At 38.2% G+C, this 27,937-nt stretch overlaps 1 long non-coding RNA gene and 1 pseudogene across 1 annotated transcript in view; both read right to left on the reverse strand.

Annotated features, from left to right (window-relative positions):
- Positions 1-27,937, reverse strand: part of LOC131509562 (uncharacterized) — a 117,209-nt gene that overhangs the window by 64,593 nt on the left and 24,679 nt on the right. The window contains exon 3 of the long non-coding RNA XR_009260573.1: positions 2,323-2,439. This is a non-coding gene — a long non-coding RNA (uncharacterized LOC131509562). The remainder of the gene's footprint in view (positions 1-2,322; positions 2,440-27,937) is intronic.
- LOC131509561 (cyclin-dependent kinase 1-like) lies at positions 27,132-27,922 on the reverse strand (annotated as a pseudogene).

The raw sequence follows: 27,937 nt of genomic DNA on the forward strand, positions 1-27,937 counted from the left end.
TTTATACAAGGAAGAACAACATTTCTTTATGGCAATAGTTCACCTTGTTGCAAAAGCATGGTCCATTTAGACTGAGTGACCTTAATGCCTGTAAATCTTTCTACTGCTCATAGAATTACTCTGCATGGATTAAATCACCTTGTATGCATTAAAGCAACATATTTTGCTTTCAGAGATTTGACGTTCACTGACCGTGTGAAGCATCCTCAGCAGTTCAATACCAAGTGGATGATTCCCAAATCCCTTCTTGGTAAAAAAAAATATCTGGTGTCATTATTATTTGCCACTTAAGAGCTAGGGGAGCATGCAATGGAACAACAAATGATATTTAAATAAAGTTTCCAATTCAGCAAAATCTTTCCCTCTTATAATTCGATTGTATGTCAGTGTTCTTTCTCATGAAAGTATTTCTGCGTCGTTAAGTACAGACATGAGATAAAAGAATAAATACGAAGACAATGCTGAACATAGAGTTGAGGATTGCCACATAATTAGATCAGAAACAACCTTGGTAAATTATCCATTTTGCTGTCGACATATAGTAATATAGACATCTGGTCATTCAACTCTCCACTAATCTGAACAGAGAGAAATTCACAAATAACCCAAAGTCAAAGTTCAAATAAACTGTGCGTCATCTTCTGCTGCTTCCCAGCTCCCTTCAACCGACCTATAAGCAGCCGATCCCCAAGGTCTGGCTCAAATTTTCCTAAAGCCTCCACCCCAGCTCTGATCCCCTGGGGAAGGGAGAGGGAGTTCCAGTGAACACCAATGGTAACAAGCAATAAATAACCACTGCCTAATTCCTGAGTCCTGCCTCATTATTCCCATAAGTAGGAACTCAATTACTGTATCCCACTGCAAGTGAGAAGTACCTGTATCCTAATCTCTAAGATCTTGCAGGGAGTAGAATTGCATATCCCCTCCCGTCAGTCAGTTCTAGAGGTAATTAGCCAAGGAAATCATTTTTTTAATGTTTATATATTTTTTGAGAGAGAGACAGAGTGCGAGCCGGGGAGGGTCAGAGAAGGAGACACAGAATCCAAAGCAGACTCCAGGCTTGAGCCTGAAGCGGAAGTGGGGCTCAAACCCACAAACTGCAAGATCATGACCTGAGCCAAAGACAGAGGTTTAACTGACTGAGCCACCCGGACGCCCCTCAGGGAAATCATTTTTTTAAAAATTAGTATAGTATTAATTTCCCTAAGAACTAAGAAAAATAATTTCCTGACAGGTCATATATTTTTTAAATGGAGGGTATTAAGTAACTAGTACTTTTTACACCAGTGATATAACCCCTCTCTAAACAAAAAGGAAAAGTTTAGAATTTTAGGAAGGTCTTATTGACCATGAAATTCAAACAGTGACTTTTTCACTTACAGATAAGGAAACTCCTTGCCATCAGCATTAATTTTCTCATCTGCTAAATGAAGGGCTCCAAAACGATTTGACCTCAATTGCAGAGTTACTTACTGGGGTGAAGAAAAAAAAGCTAAAATTCCTATCTAAGGCACTTTCTATCACCACACGCTGCATTAGAACTAATCAGTCGTTGTCTTCTAAGACCGCATGCCCCTCCCCCCGAAGTCAATGGTCTTCTACATCAGAATTCCAGGATGCAGCGTTTAGAACATTTGGCTGGAGCAGAGAAGGAAAGTTGCTGGCATCGTGGCTATTCTTTTGTGGTCTACAGGCAATCCAAACAACAGTTGTGTGCTGTTATATTTCAATTCTCAAAGACTGGTGGGATCCCATGTTATGGTATGCTTAAAATAAAAACAGAGAGACCTCCTTTCTGAGGCTGTGGGTCGACATGCAGTTTTGTGCCACTTCATCAGAACTCGGTCTTTTGACCAGAGCGTTTATTACAAAGTGCAGCAAAGCACAACACAACCGCAAGAGAAACATTAGAACTCTCTCCCCCTTGGGAATTAGTCTGAAGAGATTTTCCTTCAGAAATCACATGTCTGCCTCGGTGCTCACTATGCCCTGAACTCTTTTCCCTGCATTCATCTCCCATGGGCTTCTGCAAACAAAAAACCTTGGTGAATTGGGAACCAGGCTAATACACATTTTATGGCCTCTTTCATTGAACGTCCACCCTTCTTTGGAATGCCAACTATCTCATCAAGTTATCTTTAGGAGTGAGAGTTGGGTTGGCACAGAGGCACTCTTAGTCCCAATGAAGTTGAGATGTGGGACAGAATATATAAACGAAGATATTCTTCGGCGACTGGGAAAAAAAAAAAACTGAGCAAATCTAATATTTTGAAATTAGAAAAACTGAAATAAGGGAATTTATTGTATATGGAGTTAACTCACCTATGCACAGAAGGCTTCTGAACGTCTGTCACTGGCTTCCCAAACAGCTCCTGTCCCCCTCCTGTTGGTTTAGGTTCAGGACAGCCTACTTTGCATCTCTATTCTTTTTCTGTGATCCTGAGAAGGTTAAAGATAGAAAAGGATTTCAATTTGCTTTTTTTATTTTTAATCTCTATTTTCCCTTCTTAAAAAAAGAAACGTTGTACTTGGCTGGAACTTCTATTCCATAGTTGCCTGAGGCTGGGTTGGAGCTGCAAAGTTGCAAAATAAATCAGAACAAGCTGTGCTCTGGTGTTTCTAAATTATTAAACATTTACATTTGACTGGTCAAACAGCGTCTTTTTTCTAAATGTATACACCCTTGATTGAGCGGCAGAGTTTGGTGTCGGTAATTTGGAGGGTACCTCATTCTATCAGAAGACATAGTTTAGGCCCAAGTCAGCTAAACTCTGCTGATGGGATAGAAAATTTAAGTACAAGGGTGGACTTTTAAAAAAAACTTACACCCATAGAGTACATAAACACTCTAAACCAGCAAAGCAAAGAAAATGATGTGTTTATGATGCTAATTACTGAACTTCACCAGCTCAGTTCAAGATATATTAAAAAGTTGCTTAGACTGGCAACGTACCTTGTTCCATTGTTAGGCTTTAGCCTTATTTCCCCCCTAAGGTCAGAGCACTAGCCCTGAAGGAAGAGGCTAGGAAACCTGAATAATGTTATGAAGTGATCCAAGAATAAAAGAATGCTTAAGGTAATTTCTATTCTTTCGGGATCCTAAGGTCATACGCTCTTTAGTTTGAAAAAAGTTCATGAAGCTTTCCAAGATGACAGCTTTGTAACCAAAAGAGAAATGGAGTATGGTGTAGTCTAGTGTCTGTGTGAGTTGTAGGTGATAATATTTAAGGGTACACTGTACATGATGGAAAACCAAAGTAAATGCTAATAATCTGCTCTGGAAGAAAACTCATTTAGATTATCTACTTTCTTGTTGCCATTTTCCAAAAACTTTTTTTGTGAATATTCTACAATTTGCATACTTTGCAGATTGGGAAATATAGTGGTTATCCACAATAGTTAATGAGAACAACCCAAGATTTCCATTTTTTCCATAGTGTTTCAAAACCTCTAGGCTAAGTCATCCTCTCTTTGACGTATCTTTAAACACTACACCTAGTATCAGATTATTCCATCACATAGCATTTTGTTAAAATATATTGAAACAAGTATGTAATATGATATTTCCTGCGGTACAATATTCCCACCTTGCAAATGTTCCCACTAGCAACCACTCGTAATCACATTATGTCCGAGTGGTGATTGAGGGAATGTCTAATAGATTAACTTTCCCATTCTCCTGCACAGTCAGCTGTTCCCAGGCTCCCATTAATGGTATGCTTTTAACCAGATTTCTCTTGAATGATAAGATAAAAAGGGGCAGGGACCAGAAAAGTTGTGAATTGATAACCACTGTACTGCTTTAGCCCCAAGTATGGATCCAGGGCATTGATGAAGAGACAGTTATATGGGACAGAAATAATTCTTTGGGTCTTCATCTTCTGTCCTTAAGCCCCAAAATCAGTCTGTTCAATTTTGATCTGAAGAAGGCACTCGGGTCTCAGAAGCCATAGATTCCAATATCTCACCCTACCACCACCTCCTGACTTTCCTTTTCTCAGAAGATCTCGTTTTTACCCCAGAGACCTCCCTCTCCTTCATTCCACATCTCCCCTCACCCAAGTGTGTGTGTCCTCTCAATAGTACCTTTCCTACTGACACTGAATGTCATGATTTACCTTCTCTACCTTCTCACTAGCACCTCCGTTTACCTCCAATCTATCCTCCCACTACCCACTCTGCATACCACCTGATCCTTAGATGAAAGACAAGAAATAATCCACCTTTTCTCCTATTCTATCTAGGGGACTGAGCCCTAAATTGAACAACACTGCGAGTTGAGGAAACCAAACTTCTGGGCTCTGACTTCACAAGCCATGGGTGCCTCCTATCTGCACTTTTATTAGCTAATGTTAAGTTTTCCCTTCCATTCCATGCAATGGCTCTTCTCAATGTACACCACCACTTTTCTGCCATTAAATTCACAGCCTAACTCCTTGTTCTCATACCTCTTCTCAATGTTACCTTCTACTCAGACCATGCTCAAAGCTTTCACTGGTTTGTTTGCTTGCTCTTTAGTTTTTTTTCTTCTCATTCTGAACTTTCCATCCTATCTGCAAATGTATTTACCACCAATCCATTTTTACCTTTTTTCCTCTGGTCTAAGTTCTCCCTATTCAGGTGGTCAACCACCCAGCCCTTGACCTCATACACTTCCTTCAATCATCTACTGTCTCTCTTATATGTTCCACTTCTTCTGTTCTACCTGCCTGTTTACCACCCCCCCCGCCCATTACCATAATTAGTTAATGATCCACAGATCCCACATTGAAGGGTGAGATGTGCAATATATTTGCCATCTAGATCTGCTGAATTCTGGCGCCCCCTCTCAGCACTCCACTGAGGTTGCTCTTGTCGGGGCCCATAATAACATTTTCACCAAATTGAATAGTCATTTGTAGTTTCTATCTTACTGGATCCCTCTACTTTAATAACACTGCTAATCCTATTCTTTTTAAAATGTGTTATGCCCTTGTTCTCCAAGACATACTACTTTCTTACCTCTATCCCCATTTCTGTAAGTGAATCTCTTTCTTTTACATATTCTTTAACTTTGGATGCTTTTCTCAGTTCTCTGACTTAATCCCAGACTCAAAAAAAAACTATGTAAAATTAACTCATCTTATGTCATTTTTAACTATCATCAGAATGCTTTTGACTTCCAATCTGCATTTCCAGATTTCCAACTCCCTCCCCTTCTTATGATTTTCACTAGCTAGCTGAACCTGATTACTAATTTTTGAGAGAACCTAAATCCAGTATTTCTAAAACTAATATCTTCCCGCTGCCCTGGACCCTTTCCTCAAGCCCTTCTGCATCCCCAATACGCACTGGCTATACGGCAGCCACCCTAACTCAAGCTTAAAATCTGACGTACCTTTCAGTCCCCTACTCCCTAGCTGTTTACAGCACATTCTTAACTTAGTCATGGATTATACCTCAAATATTCTGGTACTGGAACCCTCTTCTCCAACTGCACTGTACCTGCCAGGCACCAGGCTGCGATCACAACCTTCTCAGAGATGCAAGAGATTCCTTCACGCTCTCTCTGCTACTCGTTTTGTCCCTTCGTTTTCACTGTCCACAAGGGTTCCAATCACTCTTCTTAGATGAAGGCTGATTACATCATTTTCGTGTTTTGTACCCTTCAGTGACTGTCTATAGAATAATGCCTGGGCAACTTACCGTGGTACTTCTTTAGGATCTAACCCTTGCCTACCTCTTCAGCAATGAATGTCAGAACCCCCTGCCTTGAACCTGCTGCTGCTGCTGCTGCTGCTGCTGCAACGTGGAAATGGATGGTATTTCCCATGTTCTTAAAACTGTTTCTCTCCTTGTTGCTTTCACTCACATGATGCTTTTTCCTTTTTTCCTTTGAGTGGAGGATTTCTAAGGAGAATATCTGGTTGAAATTGTATTGTGAACGATTTCCATAAACAGTGGGAGTTAGAGGTAAATGTTCTCTGATAATTTTTTCCCCTTTTGTCCTCCAGGATTCAATTATATACCAGCCCTCTAGTATTCTTTTTCTGTAAAATGAAGCTATTCAGCAAAAGTTTGTCCATCATTTATGTTGGAATAATTTCCCCTAGTGGATATATAGAGTACAGTAATTTTGGCACACACAGGATCTAATACTGATTCAGAAATTATAATCCTCTTCTGAGATGTCTGCTAAAGTACAGATTCTTCAGTACTTGTGGGAGGATGCTAAAAATCACAAGGAGCTAAAAGAAACTATGACAGATTTCCAAGGACAAACGTCCCCGCTATAGGTGAAGACAACACGTGTTACTTGTCCCTTCCCTATCTCCTAGTGCTGGTCCACTTTCTCACCGCCATGTTGTGAATTATAACAGCGTTGGATGGATACTGAAATTTGGAGGCAATGCCAAAAAATGGCAATGAGAAGGGAGTTTTGTGTGTTGTTTTTATATCTTGGTCTAAAATGTATTCCTTTGAACCAGATTTAAGTGTCGTGAGGAACTGTCATCACCTGAGGCTCATTTGGATGTGTTCTAGTCCTTGTAAAGGCAGGTAACAGCAAGCAGGACCTGTCTTTGCTTTTATTAAGCTTCTCTTATGTCTCGTAGGAACCATAACTGTGGAAGGAGTCTCTCTAATGTCTTTTGCCTGAAATTTCCTACCTCATTCTCTGTATCAGATGCCACTTGTGCCTGCCTTACACCTTCTCAGCCTCATGTCTGATTTCAGCCATGTCACGGCAAAGAGCTCTGTGAACATTTTGTCTCATGGCATACTAACGGGACTAACACCTCAAGCACCCAGGGCTTCTCAGTGTGACAACAGAAGACACAGAAGACCACTCTGCGTGAATACATTTGCAGCCAAAAGCTCAGGGAAAAAAGCCAAAGTTCCTGTTGAGGAACTGTCAACCAATGGGGGTCAGGGAGGGATGGTGAATCACTGCTCTCTGTTACTCCTCAGGAGGATAATTCTAAGAGGCATCTATCACTCCTCAGGGATCCAGCCCCAGTAACTCATGGAGATGACTTACAAACTTTTGAGTGCACAGCAGGAGTGAATGAAAAAAAGAGTGGTGGGACTTCTGCTAAGAATCAGTTGGTGCCATGCTGGCAAAACAGGAAGAATGGGGGGAAACCACATAAAAGAAAACCAGCTATTAGCCACCCCATCTGTCAGTACACTGCATCCTTCCCTTATAATCAAAAGAGAAAGACTGCAGTAAAACATGCTATGTCTACCGAAGGCTCACAGGGAAATGCAAATGAAGATGAGTACACAACCAGTAATCACGATACATCTGTGGAAAAACTACAAAGCAATGGAGTTAATACAGCAAACTACATGGAACTTTGGAAAATGTATAAATGGAGACAGCTTCCTCCCAGAGAGGCTCAGGAAGACTTTGTACCCCTCAAATATTCAAATAGAGATTTACAGTATTTAAAAGCTGATCATTACTTTAAAAGAATACTCTAGAGATTGGATACCCAGAAAAATGAACAAAGCTAAAAGACAATTAGTGAGCTAAAGATCAAGCTAAGGAATTCTCCCTAAATGAAATCCAAAGGAACCAACTGATAGCATGGAAGAAAGGATAAGAGACATAGCATGTACATCTTTAGAGATTCCAGAGGCACTTCCAGAAGAAGACAGCACAGAGGACAAAGTGTGTGTGGGGGGGAGGGGGGTGGGGGGCGGTGGTGGTACATAAAATAAATTAAAAAATAAAAGAAGACAATGTGTGAGAACTGAAGAGGCTTGGTGCCAGATTGAACGTGTCTGCTTAAGTGTCAAGATTAAAAATCTTGATTAAAAATAGATTAAAAATAAATCATACAGAAAGCTCCAGCTTTTGTACACACAAAAGTAAAATATCAAAGCATCAAGGAAAAAATCTCAAATGTAGAAGGTAAGGAAATATAAAATATTAGTTATAAAATAATAAGGATTAATTTTCCTAGATGATGAGAGGATTGTGCCTCCTAGAAGACTGTCCTTATTCTTCAGAGAAGTATCCTGAATAATTAAAGGTGAAATCCCATGATGGCTGCAACTCACTTTCAAATAAATGGTTAAGCAAAAGAATGTACACACGTAGAGAGAGGGGGACACCAGGCAAATACGGCTAAATGCTCATGTAGGTGGCAGGTACCTGCATATTTCCTATACTATTCTTTCAACTTTCCTATTGATTTGAACAGTTTACCACTATGAAGTTAGGGAAAAGTTCTCAAGATCTTGTTGACTGTCAACTAACCAAAAATTATCTACCAACAACCAGGTGTCGGATTGAAATTAGGCATCTTTCTAGTAACACTAGATACAAGAGGATAATGGTGTGGTATCTCTGAAGTTCTGAGGCAAATATCTTTTGGCTTTCCCAGCTAGAAAAACTGTTATTCAAATATAAAGGTGAACTATATTTCAATACAATTAAAATTAATGCAGGTAAGATAAAGTCAAATTAAGCACTAATATGTGGAGTCAGTAAACTATTCATCTAATATCCCTCCTAAAAATATCCTAAAAATAATATTAGAGGAAAAAAGGTCTAAACTGACAAATACAAAGAGAACATGGGAAGGGGAAGGGGGACAGTAACGGAGGAGGAATTTCCAATCAGTTTCTAGAAAACAACATCTATGGATTTAATGAGACTGAGGAAACTATGGTCACAAAGCCAGACGGTGCATGAAGAGCAACAGTTCACTTGCTAGTGCTGGGAGAGGCTTGGGGTTAGGAGAACCAAAGTACAGAGGCAAGTGATGAGGACACGCAGGGCAACACTGAATTTCTGTGGACACCACAAAGGTTGTACACAGTTAACTCCTCCATCCTCCTTCCTGTGCAACCCAGTGAGCTAAGCTCCTCCCATCTCCCGCCTTGGGCAAGAGACTGGCAGTTTCTTCTCTGCAGAGCTTAGGGGTCCTTGGGATATACCTCTACTAATGGTATTTTGTGGAACAAGAAAAACCATCAATAAGTGAGTAGTCTTCAAGCTAAACCACACGTGGCATCCAATTGGCTTTTCAGAGTCTCTCTGAAATATTCATGGGAATGAAATTTTAGGAAGCATTTGAGAAAGATGAAAATAGGGAAAAAATTGTCATATTTTCCAATAGGAAAAAAAACAATCTTAGAGCTTTTTAAGGTTTTCTTCAAAACTGTTATCTTTATTTAATATCCTCAGAGCAATCCGAGAAGATATTCTATAAAACAAGAACACAATGCTATGGAAAATGAATTGAAGAACAAAAAAGGGCTCCTAGAAATAGAACTATTTAAGGACAATCACAGGTTTAATTGAAAGATGAAAATTAGGGAAATCTCACAAAAAAGCATGGCCAAACCCTATGATGAGTGGGGAAACATGATAAAAAAGACAATGAGTTGAAGAGGTCCAATATCTTACTAATGACACGTTCATAAAAAGAGTAGAGAAAAAGGAAAGGGATAAAATTTTAACAGAGTAATGCAATCAAATTTCCTGAAGAAATTTTCCCACATCAAAATGGCCCACAAAGTATCTAGCACAACAGGTGGCCTTTTATTTACTTAATATTTTATATTCAATTAATATGTCAGCAGATATAAAGGAAAAATATTAAGTACATTAAATAACTAAATTTGAATCACTGTAACAAACTGCCTATGTCTCAAATTAAGAATTATGGTATTATTAAAAAAAAAGAATTATGGTATTTTAGCTTTTGAATATCAAAAATTTCAGAAAACTCTTCCAGAGTTAATGAGCTAAAACTTCTAGTCCAAATCCAATCTGCAGTCCTTGTCATACAGCCTAAGGCTAAGAAGGGTTTTTACATTTTTAAATAGAAAAAAACAAAGAAGAATATATGACAGAAACCATACGTGGCCCATAAAACCTAAAATATTTGCTACCTTGGTTTACTGACCACCTATACTAAGCATAACAATGAAATCTATCTGCTGTCTTTCCATTATGTTAGTCCTCTTCCAGAACATGAAAGAGGTTCTAAAAGACTCCATCCCTAAGACACTGAGAAATAGGGGTATCTGAGATTCATGGATGTCTAAACAGCCTCTGCCAAGTGGTACCTTACACCACAGGGGGTCTGAATACAAATGATTTGGTGCTGTGTTTGTTAGTTACATGAGAAAACACCTACGGTTGTCAAATGCCCAGGAGCAGTGGACGGGCCAGTAAGGAACTAGAGAGAACATACCTGAACTAAAGACATTCACATTAAAAACACACAAAAAATGTGCTGTTGCTGACTAATCAACACATCCTACTTGTATAAATTGGTGTGATTTGTACTAAAGTCATTGCCATATGGATGGATGTCAGGTTCTAGAATTTCTGCTGCCTCTGTAACTTAATTTGCTCATTTTCATCGATACCTAAGAATGAAAATGTTGCTTATACTGAGACAGTCCCCTCTTCTCATATATTTGTAAATTAAAATATTTCAGGATGAAGATTTTCATGAGATGTGATAGAAAAAATATCTTAAGGCAAAAGGAGATGTGGCTTTGGGCTGAAGCTTGTAAGATCTAATGTGATAGACCAACTTCCCGATGACCCCCAATAATCTCTGCCCCGTGCTAGTCACACTCTGTGTAATGCCCTCTGCTGGAATGAGGGCTGGACCTCTGACTTGTGCCCACTAGGCATGGATTAGGTTACAAAAATGATGACTTCTGTCTTGTTAGCAGACTCTCTTGCTGGCTTTAACAACATGTCTGAGAAGCCCACATGACAAGGAACTGTGGGAAACCTCTAGCCAACCATCAGGGGAGAACCAAGGCTTTCAGTACGACAGCCAGTGAGGAAGTGAATCCCACTGATGTCCACTGAAATAGCCTAGATTCAGGCCTGCCCCAGATGAACGTGGGGGTGGCTGCAGGCAACATCATGATTACAGCCTTGTGAAAAAAAAATGGAACCAGGGGACCTAGCTAATCTGGGCCCAGATTCCCAAATAGAGACTGTAAGATAATCAGCACATGCTGTTTTAATTTTGTAAGTTTTGGTGTGATTTGTTACACAGCACTAGATGACTAATACACATTATCATAGGAAGAACATGTTTTGCGTGTTGTTCTAGGACCAGTTTGTGATTCTGCCAGTGTCTCAAGATGGTGAATATTCTACAGTATGTGTGAGGAGCTGTGCCACACCAAGTCTTTAGTTCAGTTAAATTCTGCACCCACACATTACTTCCTCTTTGACTTACCCATTTTCTTATTACTATAACCCACATATCTAAAATTAAAAAAAGTAAGAGTCATCTCTAGTCTCGGTGGAAATTCATGTGTCTCTTTGGGAGATGAATTAGTACCTTGCCAGATACCCCTTACCAAATAACAGATCCTGTGATATGTAGAAACATTTATTTTAGAGTATTTTATTACTCTTCAAATAAATAAGGAGATAGTGTTATCAAGTAATATTCATTCAAAACATTTTAATACTGAAAAGTGTTCAGTAATTTTTATTTCCTCAATCACATATTTGAGAGCTTAATAAGACACATGTGACAAAGAGATAATATTATTTTATTCTTTTCTTCTGTTTTAAAAGATTACAGTCCACAGTATGAGACTTCACATGGTTTTGCTTTTTAGATCATGTTTATGTCAGTTTCATATCCTTTAAAATGATATTTTACCTTATTTAATAAGATCCCAAAGTTGATTAAAATTTTATTTAGTGATATGATTCTGTAATTTGCTACAAAATAATGCATGTGGCAGAGGAAGAAAAGGAATGGCTTGGGGGCTAGGTTGTTGAAGCTGGTGGTAGACACATTATACTAGACTCTCTAGTTTTGTATAATATTCGTAATTTTCCATGTGTGTGACAAACTTTTATATAAATATTTCATTTTTCCCAAGGATCCTCCTATTGTAGTATTATGTGGTTTTGTTTTTCTATAAAACCACATGCTGCTTTCAAGTTTCTTGCTACACCAACCAGCAAAACAAACACATTTAACATTCTCTATTTCCAACAAGACTGCTCATTTTGCAGGGGACATGTTGTAGAGGCAGTTTTAGTAACAGCTTTTAATAATGACTAAATTTTATTGGTGACTAACAATGGAACAGACATTATGCTATATGCTTTACATGAATTATTTCACTTGAATCCACAAAGGGATAGATTTATCCCAGGGGTGAGAGGTGACTAGGAACTTACCTGTGTAATTTACCTGAATAAGTTACTAGTATAACTTCTACGTGAGAAACTTATCTCAGAAGCTGAGTATAAGTCAGAATCTCTGTGAAAGACAGTGTACATTGTAAAGCATTGTACCCCCACTGTGGCCTTATTTTCTCCTATCGTATAATGCTTCTCTGGAAAGTTCTTTGATGTCCTACCAAGTTTGACACCTTTTCTTTAAATACTTGGCCACTGTGCCTTAAAATACTTCCTGGCACAGATTCTGGTACATGTTTATATTTTATCTTTGAAGGGCAAAGAACATAAATGATTCAGTAACTATTTTCACTGAGATCCTGCCTAGGGTGGTATTAGAAAATTATACACCTGAATAGTTTGATTTAACATTGGTTAAAAGTCTAGTCAACACAAGAGACCACTAGATTTCAAAATGGTTGAAAAGAAAAATCTGCAACAATAAGAAGAGAGTTGACATGAGGATCTGTAGAATTCAAAGCAGTGAGCAAGCTATTTGGAGAAGCCACAGAATACTTAAATCCTATTATTCTGTATACTGGCATAAAGATTTTGAGTTTGTTTTTCCAAGAAGTTTTCCTATGGTCTGCTTTTGCATAACAAAACACCAGAAAACAATGATGTTTATTTTGTTTTTGTGGGAAATTGTATTGATTCATTGTTTGTTTTCTATAGTTAAACTTACTCATCACCCTTGCAGAATTCAACCCACTGTCCGTGACGTCACTGGTGTTGCTATAATCAACACAACCGCCAATACAAAAGCAGTGTAGATTCTCTAGGAGTTAGAATAAGCACTTGTAAGCTTTTCCTTTCTCGCATATATTGTGACAGATTTGTTGTTTTTTAAAATTTTTTTTTCAATGTTTATTTTTGAGAGACAGAGGGAGACAGAGCGTGAGTAGGGAAGGGGCAGAGAGAGAGAGGGAGACACAGAATTCAAAGCAGGCTCCAGGCTCTGAGCTGTCAGCACAGAGTTCGATGCGGGGCTCGAACCCACAAACTGTGAGATCATGACCTGGGCCAAAGTTGGACACCCAACCGACTGAGCCACCCAGGCGCCCCATGACAGATTTGTTTTTAAAATACAATGCAAGTTCTCAAACTTTCGTCTCCACTTAGTTACAGAGTTTGCCATCCTAATAAATTATCTGGGTTTGGATCCTGGCCCACCTTATACTCTATGGCCATGGGAAAGCCTCTTGGCTTTTCCAAGTCTGCTTTTCAATCAGTGAAATGAAAACCCGGGCCTTGATGTGAAGACAGTTATATGGCATATGGCATAAGAATCATAGTAAATGCTCAAAAAAGATCATTTCCTGCCTTCATATAAGGGGCATGTTAATTTTCCTTTTATTTCTGTAGAAACCCTTCTTTTAAAGAAATAATAGCAGTGTTTAATAAGGAATTAGAATTCTCATTTAGTTAAAAGATGCTGGGTAGGCAATTCAATATGATTATATTATTATTACGGAAGATGAGGCAGAGGGGAAACTTAATGGGTATGAATCTGATAAATCATCATCCTCAAACTTAAAAAAGATTTAAGGTATCAACTAGACATTCCTTACTTTAAAAAATGGGATAGTTATTTCTAAATACATGTATAATATTTGTAAGTTGAGTGCTCTATTACTTTTTTTTCTCAGAAATATTTCCCTATATTAGCTCCATGTTTCCAAACTTGCCTGATCATGAGGCTCTCCTAAGTTAAAAATAGAGGTTCAGATCCCCTCCCCCGGAGAGGCTGATACATTGGCGCTGGGGCAGGAATCTGTACATTTAACTGTGGTTCCAGGTGGTTCTTAGGCTCAGGCAAGGATAGGAAAGAGTGCATCAGCTGATCTGCCCATTTTGCTGATTGAGGGAAAGTGTATACGTGCAAGTCAACCACTAAAATTACATTTTTCCTAAGTCATAGCATACTTAAATTCAAACACTGATTCCTCAGAGTTAACAGCGGGTTAGCAGCCTGCAGAGATGAAAACTTAATTACAGTGAAGACTGAGAAGGTGATTTTGCCTCACGGTCTTTCCGAGCCAGGGTTAGATTTCAGAGTTAATGTACGTGCTTTCCAAGCCATTCTCCCACCCAGGGCTTTCTCACTAGTACACTGAGGACCTCTCTTCCTCCGTCCTAGCCTCCTTTCTTCCCTCTGTCCTTCCTTCCTTCCTTCCTTCCTTCCTTCCTTCCTTCCTTCCTCCCTTCCACCCACCTATTCACCTACCTAGCAAACACTAATGTAGAAATAAAGACTAAAAGAAGCTGTCTTAGTCTGTCTGGACTGCTGTAACAAAATACCATAGACTGGGTGGCTTATAAACAGAAATTTATTTTTCACAGATCTGGATGCCAGGAAGCCCGAGATGAAGTCTCCAGCAGATCTAATGTTCGGTGAGGGCCAGCTTCTTCACAGACCACCATCTTCTCACTGTAACCTCACATGACAGAAGGGGCTAGGGAGATCTGAGGGGTCTCTTTTATAAGGGTACTACTCCCCTCCATTAGGACTCCACCCTTATGGTGGAAGCACCCCCCAAAGCCTCGACCCTAACACCATCACACTGGGCATTAGATTTCAGTATGAATTTTGGGGAGACACAAATATTCGGGTTGCACCAGAAGGCTTTGGCTTCCGTGTCACAGTACGGTCAGGAGGCATGCTTACCAAGATGAGATCAATATACAAGAAAAAGACAGGAAGCCAGATAACAAAAGGGAATGGGTAAAGAGTGGCAGGCTCACTGAAACAGAATATATATTCTCTCAGGGTGCCTGGGTGGCTCAGTCGGTTAAGCATCCGACTTCGGCTCATGTCATGATCTCACGGTTCGTGAGTTTGAGCCCTGCTATGTGCTTATAGCTTGAAGCCTGCTTTGGCTTCTGTGTCTCCCTCTCTCTGTCCCTCCCCTGCTCACACTCTGTCTCTCGCTCTCTCAAAAATGAAAAACATTAAAAACTTTTTAATAAATAATAAAAAATATATGTTCTGTCAAGTCATGTTATCCCTCTCCTCCATTCGATCATATATTTATGCACCAATTACCAGTCTGATTGCCCTTTATTAGTAACACCTGTGTATAAATGCCATATTTGTGTCTTGCCAAAGTGCTAGAAAGCCCTAAAGGACATGGCGTCTTCCGTTATTGTATCTGCCTATTGTAGCTACTCGGCAGAGGACCTGGCACATAAAAGATGGTCTTATGTTTTTGCAAATTTTAAAGTGCTACACAAAGTGATTCACATCATTAAATGTGAAACAAAAATGTTAATGATTAACCGTGCCTATCTGGCTCTCACCCTCCACAATCCCCTCTCTTCCCAGGACCCCAATATTTATGGCACTAGAATAAATTTTAACCCTGGCCACAATTCCTTATCTCTTTTGCTAACAGTCTGCTGTGGCAGTTAAGTGATCCTTGATCTTGCTTTGGTTCTGACCTTTTGTCCTGATTCTTATAACTAGACTCCTGTCTTATTCTTTGTTCCCTAGAACATTTCTGTGTAAGCTGACCACTACTTCTCTGGTAACTCTTAGACTGGGTTTAGTCTTTGTTATGGGTTGAATTGTGCACCCTCTAAAGTTATGGTGAAGTCATAACCCCCAAAACCTCAAATGTGCCACCTTCAAGTGTGACCTTATTTGGAAATAGGGTATTGCCAGAATAAGAGGGGCCCTTAATCCAGTATGATCAGTGCTCTGATGAGAAAAGAAAGATGACTGAAGACAATACAGAAGGAGAGCACAATGTGACGACAGAGGCGGAGACTGGAGTGACACAGTCACAAGCTAAGGAACACCAAGGACTGTGGCCACTGCCGGAAGCTATGAAAAGGAAAAGAAGGATATTCCCTAAAAGTTTTGGAGACAGCATTGTCCTGCTGACACTTTGATTTCAGGTTCCTAACCTCCAGAACTGTCAGATGAGAAATTTCTATTGTTTGAAGCCACTCAGTTTTGGGGGTACTCAGTTAGGGGAGCCCTAAGAAACTAATGGAGTCTTGTTGCTAGTTTCTTTGTAGACGCTACCAACAAGTGCTGAGTGTTAGCAATTGCTTATGCCTGCTGCATGCACATGCATCAGAACACCCATAACTAATGGAAATCTGGGCGAGAAACCTTTATTCATAGGAGTACTCCTTAGATATCTGCTGGGCAAAATACCTTTTCTTCAACTTCCGCGATGATTGTGTTCTCCAAGTATGTCACAAATTCCACGGCAGGGCGGGAGGGGGGCAAGGTCCAACTCTAAGTCCTCGAAAATATTAAAATAGTGCCTAGCCATGTATCAACACATTTTCTTTTTCCTTGCTGATGTTTATTAGTAGCTTTAAAGTTGGAAGAACAGGAAGAAAGCACACAAGAAAAAGCAACAAATATAAAGGCTCATCTACATGAATGGAAGCCTACTTAGCCAAAGATGGATTTATTTGTAATTCAATAAATAGCTGTCTGTCCTCTAACCTGTGAAAATGTGATATGTAACATCTTCATGAATAAAAGTGATTTCAAAAGAGAGAAAAAAAAAGGAACACTGCATCACTATCTTTGAGAGAATGGAAAGTATTGTATTTTATATGCAGGGAAAATGATATATAACTATTGCATAGATGTGAAAAATCACAATGCATCTTTTTTTTTTTTTTGATAGTAAATCTAATGCTCCTAGTGAAGTTGATAAATTGATGGCTCAGCACATCTAGGGACTTGTTTACTCTAGTCTGCAATTGTCCTTGCCACAAAGGCTAAATTTTGCTCGCTCATGGTTTGCAGGATATAAGGACATAAAATAGATTTGTAACTCCTGGGTCACAGAAATCCCCTCATTCTTGTATCTAACTATGAAACCCTTAGGACTAGGCTAGTGTGCAATACATTCGATCAGTCATGTACATGTGTGTATACATACGTAAGTGCACACTTGTACATGTGTACTGTAGTGGTAGCGGGATAATTTCTCTCTTTTTTTAAAAGTTTATTTCAGGAGAGAGAAAAATGCATGCATGCAGAGGGGAAGGGCAGAGAGGGAGAGAGAATTCCAAACAGCTGATGTGGGGCTCAATCTCACGTGAGATCATAACCTGAGCCAAAAACCAAGAGTCCGACACTTAACCAACTGAGTCACCCAGGCACTGCACCATTTTTTATTTTAGAGAGAGAGAGAGGGAGAGAGAGAGAGAGCACACAGAAGCAGGGGAGAGGGGCAGAGAGAGAGAGAGAGAGAGAGAGAGAGGGAAAATCTTAAGCAGGACTCATGCTCAGCACAGAGCCTGACGGGGAACTCGATCCCACGACCCTGGGATCTTGACCTGAGCTGAAATCAAGAGTCACATGCTCAACGGACTGAGCCTTTGAAGCACCCCGGAATAATCTTTTTTTAAAAAAAGTGTTAAAATATATCAACATATAAACATTATATTACATGAAATATAAACACGCACCCAGATGCACACTAACACATCCCACCTACACATACATATGCTGCATGCAGCAAGAGTAAAATTATTATTTGAATTTAATATTATAGTAAATTACTTTTTCATATGAAGAAGACCATGAAGTGATAAAGAAACCAGAGCAATTCCTGTAGAACCAATTTGTCCCACCTGCGAGAACTTCCTCACCGTTTTAAAATAATAGACAAGTTCCTTATCTGAAGACTGACTGAAGGATACCATTCTCACTCTAAAAGCTGACCACATGCTTCTCTGTCCATTCTAGGGCTGAAAAAATGCTTGGAAACTCCTAAAAAGTGGAAGCTCGAGAAACACAGAATCATGTATATTAAACTTCAGGCAGAGAGACTAGTTGAATACCATCCCCCCACCAACAAATCTTCTTGGGCAAATTATAAGTAAATTGTGGATGTACTGCTAGTCATGTTTGAGAAGAGATACATGGGTAGGGAGAAGTAATTGAAAAGGGAGGTAATGATATTGTGATAGATGGATATTTGAAAGCCTGAGCAATGTCAAAAACCTAGAGGTTAAAGCAAAATGGAATAGAAAACTAGAAAGGACCTAGCCTATGATGATTAAGATTTAGTGGGAAAGATGGTCAGTCAAAGCATATATATGACTTCTCTTCTCTCTAATGGCATTCTTTTAAAAGTACCCAAGAAGTGTGTGTGTGTGCATGTGTGTGTGTGTGTGTGTGTGTGTGAGAGAGAGAGAGAGAGAGAGAAAGGGAGAAAGAGAGAGAGAAAGAAAGAGCAAAAGAATAACCTGAATTATTAGTACAATAAGTTGATAAGAGATGCCAGCCCCAGGGAACAGACATTTGCTAACAGTCACCCTAGATCTAGAAACCTCAAGAATATTTACTGTACATGGTGCCAATAAGACCAGATTGGAACTGAAACAAATAAACAGAAATGCTCTTGGGTTCCAAAAATGTACTCCAGTTATGAAGGCAAAGGCTGGAGGCAGGGTTTGAAAGACTGAGAGAGACTCAGAACAACTGCCTTGGCCAGGGAGAAGGGGAAATTCAGGGACGACTGGGTAATGAAGTCAGATGCAGCAGAGGCTTTCCTGGGTAGCAGGCAATGGGGGCAGCAGCTCTGGGGTAGTGTCTCAAGTGTCCCTCATTGATTCACTGGCAAGCGCCTTGTTGAAATCAGACCCCAGGGAACAGGCATTTACTAAGAACAGCAGGCCACAGACAATGTAGCAATGACTTTGAGGTATGGTTTTCCCAGGTGATCAGGCTATTTTGCTAATATATTGAAGAACTTCTTGGTAAATTAAGCAGGGGGCTGAGTATTATGTGTAGTGACATCATAAAGCAGGCCATCAGTGGTGGCAGAGTGAGGACCACCTTCCTCAAAAGACAGGGTTGTTCTACACGAGCCAAGAGGTCTGTGCACACTGGGCCTAGATCTGGCAAGGTAACATTGCCAAACAGGAAACGGGTGGCTGGAAAAGGACAAGAACTAACAGATGCATTAATGGTATGGGTCTCTCTCCTACTTGTCCAGGCAATGCTGGAGAACTAAGAGAATGCCTAAGATAGCATCAAAATGGAAAATGAGAATCCAGGAAGAATCCACTCACCTGAGAAGATCAGACCAGGGTAGAAAACTCCCTGAAGAATAATTAGGGGGAAAAAGCAGCCTATGGAAAAGGTTTTGTAGCTTAAAGAGCACCTAGGAAAGGAGATAGAAATGACTAAAGAAAACAAAATTTTAAGAATACCTTCTCAGTATTAAAAGTCTTTCACAGGAATTACAGAGCCCTTTGTGGCTTAGCACCGTATACTTTCCTGATCTCACCTTGTGCCACACTCAGTCACTTCTGGAATTCTGTCCCCCACCCAATAATAACAAAGCACCCCTCCTTATTCCATAACCACGTAGTGTCAGAGAAGACCCACCGGGGAGTTAGACACTCATCAATTGTGAACGCAACTCAAATGGAATGAAATTTGGAATGAAAGAGATAGTTTTAGCAAAGAAATAGAAGATATAAAAGGGTGGAAACTTTATAACTGAAAACCACAATAACTCAGTGTGTGGCATCAACAACTATCCCTTCTGAATAACATACAGAGAACAGAGACTGAAGAAAAAATGATAAATTATTACAACACTGTGGGACAAGATCTTACATTGCTGTAATCAGAGTCCTGGAAGACGAGGAAAAATGTGCAGAGCTGAAAAAGTCAAGAAATAATGGCTGAAAACATCCTAAATTAAGCAAAATACATACTTCTTACACATCTGAGAGCTGAGGGAATGCCAGAGAGAATGAACCAAAAGAAATCCATACCAAGATATGTCACAGTCAAACTTATAAAAACTAAAAACAAAGAAAAAATCTTGAAAGCAGCGAGAGAGAAGTGACACCTGACTTTTAAAGGAAAAACAATTCAAATGACGGCAAATTTCTCATCAGAAACAAAGAAGGCCAGGAGGAAGACACAACACTTTTCAAGTGCTAAAAGAAAACAACTCAACTTAAATGGCATATCCAGAGACAATATCCCCTTCAAGAGTGAAGGGGAAATTAAAACATTCTCATATGAAGAAAAACTAAGAGAACTGCCCACAGAATTATCCTCAAAGAATGGCTAAATAAAAAATAGAAATGAAATGATAAGAGAGAGAACTTTGGAACATCAGAAGGGAAGAAAGAATACAATAAACAAAAATGTGGGTATGGGGCATCTGGGTGGCTCTGTTGGTTAAGTGTCTGACTCTTGATTTTGGCTCAGGTCACGATCTCATGGTTCTGTAAAATCAAGGCCCCTGCTGGCTTGGGATTCAGCACAGAGCCTGCTTGGGATTCTCTGTCTGTGTCTCTCCCTCTGTTTCTGCCCCTCCTGTGCATGCACTGAATAAATACATAAACAAACATTTTTTAAATGGGTAAATACAATAGACTTTCTTTCCTCTGAGTTTTCTAAATGATTTTTGTTGGTGTAATCAAACATAACATCAATGTGCTTTTAAATGTATATAGAGGAAATGTTTAAAGCAACTATATTATAAATGGAGACAGTAAAGGGATACAAAGAGAAGTGACTTTTATATTTCACTCAAAGTGATAAAATGATGACACCAATAGATTGTGATAAATTATGCACAAATATAAAGTAATACCTGGAGTAACCACTGTAAAGGCCATACAAAGAGCTATGCCCCAAAGTACTATAAATAAATCAAAACAGAACTCTTAAAAATGTCCGAGTCACCCACAAGAAGTTAGGAAGAAGGAAACAGCAAAACAAAAAACAAAAACAAACATAAAACAGGAAAACAGAGTTACAGACTTAAGCCTTACCATATCAACAATTAGATTAACTGTAAATAGTCTAAATAGGCCAATTGAAAGAGAGATTGTCAGAGTAGACTGAAAAACTTGTCCCAACTGTATGCTGTCTGTAAGAAACTCACTTCAAGTATTAGAAGATATGAAGGTTAAAAGTAAAATGATGAAAAAGATATATTCTCCAAATATAAATGGAATAAAAGTAGAAGAAAAATAAAAGTGACAGCATTAAGTGGACTTCAAAGAGAAGACAATTAGCAGAGATGGAGAGACACATTTACAAATGATAAAGGGCCAAATGCCATGAAGACATAGCATTCCTAAATGTGTGTGCACCAAGAACTGGTAGAGCCAAAATGAGAGATAGATAAGTCACAAGAATCATTTGAGACTTCAACATCAATCTCTCAAAACTTGACAGAATAAATAAAAAAAAAATCAGCAAGGATCAGGAATAACTCAACAACACCATCAACCAATGGTATGTAACCAGCATTTAGAAATGACTTGCTTTCAAAAACACCAGAATGCAAGTTCTCTTCAAGTGCACAGGAATCATGTATCAAGATAGACCACAGACTGTAAAACAAATCCCAACAAATTCAAAAGAATTGCCATCATATGGAGTGTGCTCTCTGACCACATTAGAATCAAAGTAGAAGTCAATAACAGGAAATCTTGAAAGTCTTGAAAACTAGACAATACGTCTAGACAATTCGTAGGTGAAAGAGGGAGTCTCAAGGGAAATTAAAAAGTGCATTAAACTGCATGAAATGGAGATGCAGCACATCAAAAATTGAGGGACATAAATAAAGTAGTGCAGAAAAGAAAATTTATAGCATTAAATAATATTAAAAAAGAGGAAAAGTTTTAAATCAATAGTCTAAGGTCCTTCTTCAAGAAACCAGGAAAAGAAGAGCAAAATAAAACTGAATCAAGCAGAAGGAAGGAAATAATAAAGGTAACAGCAGAATTCAATAAAACTGAAAACAGAAAAAGCAATAGAAAACACCAACAAAATAAGAGATGGTTCTTTTAAAATATCACTAAAACTGGCAAACTTCAGCAAAGTTGATAAACAAAAGAGAGAAAAGATACAAATTATCTGTATCAGGATATCTCTACAAAAGGATAATAAGGAAATACTACAAACGACACTACACTCATAATCTTGACAATTTAAATGATATGGACCTATTCCTTGGAAATACAAATTACCATAACTCACCATTATGAAAGAGTTTGAATAGTCCTATAACTATTAAAGAAATTGAGTGTGTAACTTAAAAGAAATATCCAGATCCAGATGGTTTCACTGGAGAATTATAAAGCTACACCAACCAAGACACTGTGTTATTTGTATAAAGACAGACATCCAGATCAATGGAGCAGGATAAGGATTCCAAAAATAGACCCACATAAGTAGAGCCAATTGATTTTCAACGAAGGTGTCAAAACAATTCAATGTGGAAAGGATAGTTCTTTCTTTCTTTTTTTAATGTTCATTTGTTTTTTTTTGGGGGGGGGAGCGAGAGCGGGGAAGGGGCAGTGAGAGAGGGAGACGCAGAATGCGAGGGAAATGCATAAAAGCCCAAGCAGGCTCCAAACTCTGAGCTGTCTGCACAGAGCTTGATCCAGGGCTCAAACCCATGAACCGCAAGATCATGACCTGAACTGAAGTTGGACACTTGACAGACTGAGCCACCCAGGTGCCCCAGGATAGTTCTTTCAATAAATGGTGGTGGAATATTTGGGCATCCACAAGGAGAGGAATCTCGATCTATAAAATTCTAGAGAAAAACACAGGAGAAAATCTTATTGACCTAGGGGTAGGCAAAGATTTCTTATATAGGAGTACAAAGTGCACAAACAAAAAAAATAAGTAAATTAGACATTATCAAGTCATAAAGTTTGGCTCTTCCAAAGACAGTCAAGAAAAATGAAAGGCAAACCACAGACAAGGAGAAATTATTTGCAAAACCTATATTCAATGAGGAATTTATTTCCAGAATATGTATAGAACTCTGACATCTCAGCAATCAGCCAAACAACACAATTAAGACTTGAGTAAAAGATTTAAGCAGACACTTTAGAAAAGGAAACTCAGGGGTGGCTAATGCTCGCCTAAAAAGAAGTTCAAAGTCATTAGTCACCGGGGAAATGCAAATAAAACCACAATGAGCTATCACTACATGCGTATTATCTTGGCCCCAACAAAAATAACCAACTATCAAGTGAAGGAAATAAAAGATTAGTATAAATTCTTGTCCACTGAGCAACTGCAATGTTCACAGATTGCTGATGAGAATATAAACCGTACATTTTGAAAGTTTGGTGATTTTTTATAAAGTTATACAGACAGGCACTATATAACCCAGCCATGTACTCTAGGCATTTACTCACAGAAGATGAAAATTTGTGTTCACATAGAAACCTGCACGCAGATTCTTATAACAACTTTAATAAACATCCAAAGGGGAAACAACACAAATAACCAAATGGGCCTTTATATACAATAGAATACCACGTAACAAATAAAAAGAGACAAATTAAGGATACATAAAACACTGTGGATTCATGTTTAAAGCATTATGCTAGATGAAAGAAGCCAAATAAAAAGTAGTACATACAGCATCATTCCATTTTTATGATATTCTAGAAGCGAAAATTATGGTAACAGAAAGCCAATCAGCGGGCGCCAGGGACTAGGGAATGGGAAGAAGGATTAATCACAAAGGGCATAAAGAAACTTTTTGGGGTGACAGAAATGTTCCGTGTTATGATGATGAATATATTTGTTGACGTAATCAAGCCTGCACTCACAAGTTGTAAATTTTATGTATATTATATCTCAATAAAGTTAACTCTCTCCAACACAAAACAAGTGAACCAAACTCTTCATCAATTTAAAAAACACAACCACATGGGAAAAATACAATCATTTCAAATAATTTTGTAATATATTACTCTGACCAAATACACTGATGCATAAGAATAAATCTTAAACATCATATTGAGTAAAAAAGAGCAAACAGAAAAACAAGTAATTCACTTATATTACCTTCAGAAACAGAAAAAAAAAGCTTAGTTTTGTTAAAGGCTATAAACATAGGGGGGATAAAAAGTAAAAATAAGGAAATAAAGAATTAGTATAAATTCTTATACACTGATAATTGCTAAAAAAGGAGGGAAGGAGAATAATCCAGGAGGGCTTCATAAAAAGATTCTGGGGTGTGATGATATTTCTTTTTTTTTTTTTTTTTGGTCTTGGTATTGGTAAAGATGTGGACATTTCATAACTGTTCTTTAAAAGAATGAATATGGTCTCATAAACTTCACTGTAAGAATGTCATATATCTCTGTATTTAAAAAACTTAATTATAGCCATTAAAGAATAGAGATACAATCAATAGCTTCCAAACTAATAAAGGGGAAAAAGTATCATAGAAATTCTATTGATCCAAGGCAGGGAAGGATAAAAAAAAAAAAAAAAAGACACAGCTGAGACTGAAAACAAGATAAACATCTCTTTGAAACAGAAACTGAAAAAAATGCAAGTGGTCAGCAGGGCTGAGCCTACGGGCCTGCTGAGCTCTGGGTATGGAAGCAGCAACTGGGAGTTTCAGCTATGTAAGGTGACACACCAGAAAAAGATCCATCCAGCACAAGGAATTAGAGAGCTAGAATCACAACTCAGTGCCAGGGACTGGGGTGGAGTTGCCCTGGTCATGAAAGGGCACTGGGAAGGAAAAAATCAACAAACTGTGGCTGACCAACACAACATGTGGCTACAGCTTTTAAGAAGCTACGGGCATAAGGAAATGGGAAGACACATAAACAGCCTCGTAAACAAGAATGGAAACCAACCACCTGCTGGCTCAGATCATGATCTGCATTCTGTCTATGCCACAGGAGAACTTGCGCATTAAGCTCTCATTATATTACATAAGACCTGGTTCTGGACTGGGAAGCCATATGATTCTAGAGAAGGCAACCAAACATGTGAGACTAAGAGACTGAGAGACAGAACTTCCCACTCCAAATGAAGCTGCAAACTACATCCCAAAACATATGAAATAACTACACACAGTCAACAAAATCACTAATTAGAGTGTTTTGACAAAAGCTTTAAAATCAGTGGGTTTTGAATGTAGCTGAAAATAAAAAGGAATGAAGTTCTCATACATGCTACAAAATAAACACCCCAAGACATTTTGCCAGGTATAATAAACCAGACACAAAAAGACAAACACTGTAGGATTCCACGTAGGTATCTAGAATAGACAAATTAATAGAGACAAATAGCAGATTAGTGATTATCAGAGCCAGGGGGAAGAGGCATAGGGAGTTGTTGCTTAATGGTTACAGAGTTTCTGTGTGGATTAATCAAAGTTTTGCAAATAGCCGTGATGGTTACATAACACTGTGGATGTAATTAATGCCACTGAATTGTACTCTTCGATACTGTGAAAATTGTAAATTTTATGTTATACATCTTATCACAATAAAAATAAAATATATAAGGCAAAATAGAGCTCAAGGAAGATATACACATCCACAATTATAGTGGGGGTGCTTACATGCACATTACCTATCATAAAATGATAGAACTAGTGAACAAAAATTAGAAAGGTTATAGTACACTTAAATAACAGACCTAAACTGCTTGATTTGTGTAAACAGCTTACACACATGTGTATATAAAGATTGCTCCCAAGAAATACATAAAATATATTATTCTAATGTGTACATAGCATATTTAGAAAAGTTGCAATGCTTTGGGTATTCTTTCTTGGTATCTGGTCAAAAGAATCAATAGTGTATAAATTATAATCTCTGCAATAAAATTAGAAATAAATTTAAGATTGTTTAAAAGGAAATTTGCCTATAACCTTTCATATTTGAAACCTTTAAAATGTAAAGAGGATATCATAATAGAAAAATCATAAATGAACACATGTGAAAGTGCTACATATCAAAATTTATCAGATGCAGTTAACTGGGATTTAGAGGTAAATTTACACAATTAAATATATATACATATATACTATGTATAGGTGCATAGTATATACATATATACCTGCATATAATCAAGTGATTTTAGGGTGCCTCGGTGGTTCAGTTGGTTAAGCATCCAACTTCAGCTCAGGTCGTGATCTTACAGTTCATGAGTTTGAGCCCTGCATCAGACTCTGTGCTGACAGCTCAGAGTCTGGAGCCTTCTTCAGATTCTGTGCCTCCCTGTCTCTCTGCCCCTCCCCAACTCTCTCTCTCTCTTTCTCTCTCAAAAATAAATAGACTAAAAAATTAATTTAAAAAATGAAATGATTTAAAATTAATTAGTTCAACATCAAGATCAAGACATTAGAAAAGGAACAAGAATAATCTGAAGAAAATAGAATATAGAAAATAATAAATATGAGATCAAAAATCAATGAAATGGAAAATAAAAAAAAACAAGAGGGAATTCACAATCTTTTTTTTTTTTTTTTAGTTTCAGGTGTACGATTTAGTGATTCATCACTTATATACAACACCCAGTGTTCATCACAAGTGTCTTCCTTAATACCCAATACCCATTTAATACCCAACACCCCTCCCACCTCCCCTCTAGCAACCCTCAGCTTTTTCTCTACAGTTAAGAGTTTGTTTTATGGTTTCCATCTTTCTCTTTTTCCTTCCTCCTCCCATATGTTCATCTGTTTTGTCTCTTAAATTCCACATATGAGTGAAGTCATATAGAATTTGTCTTTCTCTGACTGACTTATCTCACATAGCATAATATTCTCTAGCTCCATCCATATCATTGCAAATGGCAAAATTTCATTCCTTTTTATGGCTGAAAGTAGATTTATACTTTTATTATGGTAACAAATAATTGTTGAAGTGAGATCTATAAACATATACAGAATTATTATATTTAAATTCATATAGAACAATATTTACATTTTTAAGTTACAGCTTTGAAATCAGAAGATGAAGTACAGCTTAAGTTTGCAAGAAAGAAAGAGAAAAACACAAAATAAAAATAGACAAAGCAGTAAAAACATAACTATCTGTTTCTGATACGTAGAAATGCTCAGAAAGCTACATCTTCTTAATCTTATTGTCCAAATCATTAAAATATGGATGATTCAGTGCCATTGTGCCAGAAATTCATTTGGCCGGATCATAGAACAACATTTTTTTGAGAACAGATCCAAGCCATTTCCATCTAAGTTTTTGACACGGGATGCCAGACTTCCTGGTTTCCCCTTGGGAAATGTATTCTTATAGTCCTATAAAGATTCCACCTCTGGCCACACTTCATTATTGGGGGTGGCCAAAGCTCTGAAAATTCTGAAGAGTTAATCAATTTCTGAATCCCCATGGAAAAGTGGTTTCTTAGTTGTTAATTCTGTAAACATGGTGCCTAAACTCCAAATGTCAACTGGAGTTGAGTAGTGAGCTGACCCCAGCATTACTTCTGGAGATCTATACCAGAGCATCACTACCTCATATGGTATATTCTAACAGGTATTCCAAAAGCTCTGGCAAGGCCAAAATCAGCCAGTTTAATTGTTCCTTTGTCATCAATCAATAGATTTTGAGATTTTAAGTCTCTGTTCAGAACTCTTCTGCAGTAGCAAAACACAGTCCCTTGTAGGATTTGGTACAAGTAACTCTTAACAAGTGAAGATTCCATGAATTGACCAGGAGGGATGGAATCTAAGTATTTCTTGACATCCATGGAAGAGAATTCAAAGATGAGATATAAGCTGGAACCTTGCATAAGCACGTCTTGAAGACTGACTATATTTGGATGACAAAGTTCTTTTAATAGAGAAATTTCCTGAATTGCAGTACTAGAAACCCTTCCTCTTCACTTTCTAGTCTGATTTTCTTCATGGCTACCACTTGACCTGTAGTTTTGTGTCTACCCTTACACACAACTCCACAGGTACCTTCTCCAATTTTTTCTATTTTGGTATAGTCTTCCATAGTTAACCAGTGAGG

This window comes from Neofelis nebulosa, chromosome 4 (genome assembly GCF_028018385.1).
Source record: "Neofelis nebulosa isolate mNeoNeb1 chromosome 4, mNeoNeb1.pri, whole genome shotgun sequence".
Taxonomy (NCBI): Eukaryota; Metazoa; Chordata; class Mammalia; order Carnivora; family Felidae; genus Neofelis; species Neofelis nebulosa.